Raw genomic sequence first — 6340 nt, 5'->3', positions numbered from 1 at the left:
GAAGTGGCGAGGGTTCACTGTACATATACTAGAGTATAAATTAGACACACACAAAAATGAAGAACTAAGACATACCATAAGGATACATGCTACAAGGTGAATGTTGCTGTTGGGTGCCATCAAGTTGATTACGACTCATAGAAAAGCCATGTGATGGAAGTGCTTCATAGGATTTGCATAGCTGTTATCTTCATAGAAGTAGGTCACTAAGCATTTCCCCAGTGGAGCAGCTAGATAGGTTCAAACTGCCCTATGATGTATAATTCCATTTATAGATCAATAAGGCAGCCCAGTCCAACTCAACTCCATAAATCCGATATAAGTCCATAAGTCCCTCTTCAGACTCACATAGCCACTTACAATGATGCAGAAAGGTGATGTGGAGGAATGCAGGCATGAAGATCATGAAGTGCAGTCGCTTGGATGCAAGGTTGATGGAAATATGGCAGGGCACCGGCAGCCCTCAGAGTCCCAGCAAGCAGGAAGGGTTTCTCAGTGGCTGGGTTAAAAGAAGACCACAGCCCCAAGGAGGTATCATCAGGCTGTGACTTGATTGGTAGGTTGGATCCCACTTCTACACTTTTATACATGTTCAAGTTGACATAAAATCATCTACGTCATTGGCCTGAGGACTTGGAGAGTACCAATGTCAGTTGACCACAAAGATAATGCTCTACATTCTCCTTTGGTGAGGAGCAAACGGGAGTCCTAAAAGCTCCATGAATGGCTAAAGCCTCTCAATTATTGCTCCCTCCTTATCCAGAGGACAGAATGAAGAAAATCAAAGCAGCATGGAAACAATTATTCTAATATAGCAGTTCTCTAATGCCGTGACCCTTTAATACAGTTCCTCATGTTGTTGGCCCCCCCAACCATAAAATTATTTTCGTTGCTACTTCATAAATGTAATTTTGCTGCTATGAATTGTAATGTAAATATCTGATATGCATGATGTATTTTCATTGTTACAACTTGAACATAATTAAAGCATAGTGATTCATCACAAAAATATGTAATTATATATTGTGAAATATTTATTTCTAATTCAAATAAATGATATTTTGTCTTGAAGCATGGTGTAGTATTGGTGTAGCATGGTGTAGCATGGGTCTTCACACCGGGTACTTGTATGTGGGCGTATCTGCGTGTGGGCGGACCCACCTGGAGATGGATAGAAGAGAGATGTCTCGGTTCCTAAGACCATCGGAAATACTATGTGTTTTCCGATGGTCTTAGGCAACCCCTGTGAAAGGGTTGTTTGACACCCCCTCGTGACCCACAGGTTGAGAACCGCTGATCTAATGGATTAACGCCAACAGACCACATGAATATTAGTCTCCACAACTCTGAGACCAGAATAACCACATGGTACCAAACTACCAATACCAACTGCTCTGAAAATGATCTCATGAGAAGATCCTTGTGAAAATGGTGTGAGGGAGCCATACTTGACCTCCTAAGGCTTCTCTGTCATGAAGCAGAGGTCAAGTATGTCTTCACTCTCCATCCTTCTTCATTCTGACTCCAAACATCACTCCCACAGCTGAATTCAAAAATTCACTGCAATGGTTACAAAGAAATTGTAGATAATACGATTATGAGGGTTTATTAGGGGAGTTAACAGATTACAAGTCAAGATCAGTAAACAGTATGATAGGGTCATTGGTCCACAGCAACACCTCTCTTCAGTCAGCAACCAAAAGTCTCTAGTGCTTAGCCTCTGTTATACAGACCTTGGCTTCAGCCTCTGTGGGCCAGAAAAGCTACCCAACGCTCTGCCTCAGTCTCATCCTCCACACTGCTCCTGCGTTCCCTTTCAAGATCTCCTGGACTCAGCCCGGCTCCTTTGCTCCATCTCATGGTCTCCATGCCACAACCTTTGATGTGTCTGGTCTCAGCCTCTGCCATTTCAGACACAGATTTTAAACACACTCTACTTGTAAAGGCCTGGGATTTCTCTCCTTTCTTAGCAAGATCTCTCTCCCATCCTGCACAGCCAGGGGAATGGCATTTAAAACTGACCAATCTGCTCTATTATTGTTCCACATGGCTTATTTGCATAGTCCCACCCAATCATTTGGTGGGAGTTGTAACAGACATGGATAGTATAGCAATATTAAGAAATTTCATCTCACCACAGTCCTCAATAGAATGGGAGAAAAAATGTAGAGCAAAACTCAAAATCATTAAGAAGGGCACACTTAAATCATCAGACAAGAGATGGGTGGAACCCCTGAGAGTATGACCCTTCAAGTTTAGAAATGAAGTCACACCCATGGCTCTATTTTCAGCCAAATAACTGATAAGTCTGAAAGGGGGTCCAATAACACTAAGAAGGTACACACACTTTAGAATAATCAGCCACTTGAAATCCAAAGGGCAGTATTTACCTAAGGACAAAAGTACAGAAGGGTTAGGAAAGGAGAAGGAATGGAAAATATAGAGAGGAAGTGGGACAAGTGTTATTACATTGTGGACATTGCAATCAATGACATGAAACAGATGTGTTTGACTTGTTGAATGGAAAACCAATCTGCTCTGTAATCTTTCACCCAATTCATAATAATTTTTTAAAAGAATCACTATAAACCCATTTTAATTAAAAACATTGGCTTAATTATAGAGAAGCAGAGCAAAAGAAAAGGAGAGCACTGAGACTCAGACCAACTATAGGTGGTTTTGTTGAACAATGAAGATAATAAAAGTCTACAACAAGTGCTGGGACTATTAGATTACCTTGTGGGGAAAAGAAACCTGGCCTTGATGTTATATTATGCACTAAAATCAATACTAGTTGCACTGAAAAGCAAAAAAAAAGTTTCTAGAATTGAAAAAAAATTTCATGATCTCAGGGCAGAAAAAGAATAAGCAAATAGCTAAAAAGCAATTCTTTGAAAAATCTTAAGATTGAGTACCTTTTCTTTGTTTACTAGCCATTTCAATTTTCAATATCCTCTTTGTCTATGAGTCTTCTTCTAAATTTTTCTCCTGTCCTGCCCTGAGATTTTAAAGATGCTTTTCTTTAGTCTAGAAACCATATTCTTTTGCTAAATTGCTTGTCTTTTTACCAACTAACATATACCTACTGTCAACCAATTTAATCTGACTCATAGCAACCCTATGTAGGATTTCCAAGCCTTTAAATCTCTATAGGAGCAGATAATTTCATCTTCTTCCAGTGGAACAGCTAGGTTTGTACTGCCAACTTTGCAGTTAGGAGTCTAAGGCTAACTGTATTTAAAAAAAAAAAAAGACAGATTATCTTGATCAGCCTATTAATTTATGAGCATTACTTGAGTTAGTCTTTGTGAGAGGGAGCCCTGGTGATGCAATGGTTAAACACCTGTCTCATATTCAAAGGCTGGTGGAACCGACTGCTGCATGGAAGAGTCTGCTTCTATAAAGATTATAGCCTTGGAAACCCTGTGGAACAATTCTATTCTGTCTTATAGGATAATTAGGAGTAGGAATTGGCTCGAGAGCAATGGGTTTTAGTATTTGTGAAAGGCAATTTCAGAAAGATTCAGTACATCTATTCCCTACATTTCTCATCTTATCTTTGCAAGTGCTACTATCAAAGAACCATACTTACATGCTCTTCCTGCTGCTTCTTTCGGCCAGTCACACTCAGCTCTAACTGGAACCTACATATGACATTTTCCATTGCACAGGAGCTGTATTTCTTAAGCAGTGGTACAATGTCTGCCCAAAGGTATGGTAATTCGAAATATTCTGAAAGCACAGCCGCTCATGCTCGTGGAAAGCTTCCAAAACACATTCCATTAAAAAGCACATGCTATGCCTGTGAACATTTCAAAACAATGCTTTAAATACTACATGCCTCCAAAGTGAATGCTATTTCTACAAATCAAGATTAAAAGTCTGGATGAATGAACATCATTATCACTTCAATGATAAGCAAAATATTATTTGAAAATTTCTGCATAATCCAAAAATAATCCTAGATACTCAAATGGCCTTTGGATGACCATCCCAGGTATCTTCTATACAAACAAGCAAAAGAGTCACAACTTGACACTCTGCCAGAACTTGAAGTGCAGCTGGGAGCACACCCTTCAAAGCCCTGGTAAGGTGCCAGGCCCCATAATTGTGATTTAGAAAGAAGTAGGGAGGGCAACAAAAGAGGAAGGGAAGAAGATATATATTAGAGTGGTTAGCAATCAACCACCAAGCACTCTGAATTAAAATGTTATTCTTTTCTTATAATTGCACTGTCTGCTTTCGTACAGCTTAGTTCACACAAAAGATTTCTAGAAAATAGGATATAGTAACCAGTCAACCTCAAGTGCTTAAGATAATTTATAAATGTCTCTGAAAAGCTGAGATCTGAAAGACAAAAATTATTTTATATTTATTTTAATACTTCTTAGTGTAGGCTTGACTACCTATAACAGGAGCACTTGAGCACTTAATACCTTTGTGTGAGTTCTAGAACCTTCTTTGCCCATAATCCTACCTTTCTCCTGAAATAGAAAAGGCTATCAAAAAGGCTTCTAACATACAATGAAGATTTTGTACTATCCCAGTGGCATATCCTAGAAATTACTGTTTAAAATAAATCCTGATCTAATTTTATTTATATGAGATTTATTGATTATCAGATTTGTTCTGAAAAACTATATTTTTAAAAACAATAGTTTGGAGTTTAAATTATATTTGTACTGCATGTAGTTGACACATTCTCCTCTTTGTCTTTGAGAATCTTACCAAAAAAAAAAGCTATACAATTTTCCAGAGCAAGAAAGGGGGAGACAAATAAGTCCTCCTCAAGCCATACAAGTTAATTTTAAAACCAATTCTCTTTTTTTAATCTTTTATTTTTTGGTGATTAAACTGTATCTATTGAGTATCACACCATACTTAATGAGTAGTCTCCTTATATTCAGAGGGCCTAGAGGAATATAATAAGCACACCTCATTGAATGCTGAGTGTTTTAGAAATCGAAGGTGTGTGGTAACTCTGAGTCTAGCAAGACTCCCTGTGATGTGTGGGGTCAGTGCGAGCTGGAGCGGACTCCACGGCACCTAACTACAACTTAAAAGGGCAACGAGGAGTCCAGGACAGTAAAAAGCAAAAGACAGCAATGTATATGACGCTAAAGTAAAATATTGCTTCAAAGATTAGTTATTCCAACACTAATTCTCCATAAGAACCAAGGTTCTTATAGGGACCTTTGCAAGGGAATCTTATTAAATTCCAAATCCCATCATAGTAAACACCTGGAATATCCATCTTTCTTCTACAGGGATTTCAGAAGCAGAAAGAGTAAACGAAAGCTGGATTTGTCAGGAACAAAGACATAAAATAAGTTATTTTGTTTCTCAAATGTCCACCTGCTGCTGCTACTCCTCATTCTTTCCTTCACACAATCATTTCTATAGCAACAAATTCTTAAGAAAATTGTGGGTGGAAAATGTATGTTTTTGCAAAAATATAAGAACTCATGAACATGAGTTACTTTATTTTTTCCTTAAGACGTATATATCTTGAGAGATAACTGTAAAATGTGCAAAAGAAAAAAGAAACACTCTGAAACACTTAAAAATAAGGAAATGTAAAAATTATACAATTAATATTGCACATTTTTACATAGAAAAGTCTTTTTGTAGGTTATAATGACACCTTGTGGTAAGACTTTTTAAATTATATAAATTATCATGGAAAATGTTTTACAGCAAAGATATAGGAAAATTGGCTGAGAAAACAGTGAAGACGAAGAATGCGCTGCTGAAGTGGAATAAATGTATTCAATAACATATTTGAAACCAAGAGGAAATAAAATCAAATTTTTAAAAACTGTCATTATATTACATGTGCAAAAACCACCTCACAGGGCCCGGGGCCCTAATCCACCAAAGGGGAGGGTATTGTTTATATCTCCACAGGAAAAGAGGGACCAGATGTCAACCCAGTGCTCCAAGGTGTGAATGCAACATGCTGGGCACAGAGTAGGGAGCCAGTGGAGAGGTCTGGGGGGCTGGTCCCAGTCCCAAATACTAAGTGAATGCCTGCCCCGCCCCCGAGAAGAATTTATTTCAAAGGACAGCACTGAATCCACAGCTCCAGGAGAGAGATGTATCTGATCTGAGCACAGGGGAGCAGATGACGAGGGGAGGAAAAGAGACTGGAGCACATCCTGGCCGACCAGGCCTTGAGGACGATGACCCCAATTAGAACAGCCAGTAACAGAGAGGACTACATGGCCAGCCCCACTATGGGACATGATGGCCCTCACTGATCCATGGCCCTGTGGGGGACAACACCAGAGACAGTGTGGGAATTGCACCGGATCTGATCCCACCACACTGAGGCAAAGCA

General features: G+C 39.0%; 1 protein-coding gene across 5 annotated transcripts in view; it reads right to left on the bottom strand.

The window, feature by feature from the left end:
* The window catches only part of CEP83 (centrosomal protein 83), a 142800-nt gene that overhangs the window by 110684 nt on the left and 25776 nt on the right, over nucleotides 1-6340 (bottom strand). Inside the window, exon 1 of one of the 5 annotated variants that reach the window (XM_045293450.1) lies at nucleotides 3593-3636. The exons of the other annotated variants lie outside the window; for them this stretch is intronic. The gene's annotated coding sequence lies outside the window, so the exon portion shown is untranslated. Of the gene's footprint in view, nucleotides 1-3592; nucleotides 3637-6340 lie in introns of those variants that run through there. 5 annotated transcript variants of the gene reach the window in all.

The sequence above is a fragment of the Echinops telfairi genome, unplaced genomic scaffold (assembly GCF_000313985.2).
Source record: "Echinops telfairi isolate 266 unplaced genomic scaffold, ASM31398v2 ScPeMD7_2;HRSCAF=8, whole genome shotgun sequence".
In the NCBI taxonomy this organism is placed as follows: domain Eukaryota; kingdom Metazoa; phylum Chordata; class Mammalia; order Afrosoricida; family Tenrecidae; genus Echinops; species Echinops telfairi.
The sequence above is the reverse complement of the archived record's forward strand: the minus strand, read 5'-3'. Positions and strand labels throughout refer to the sequence as shown.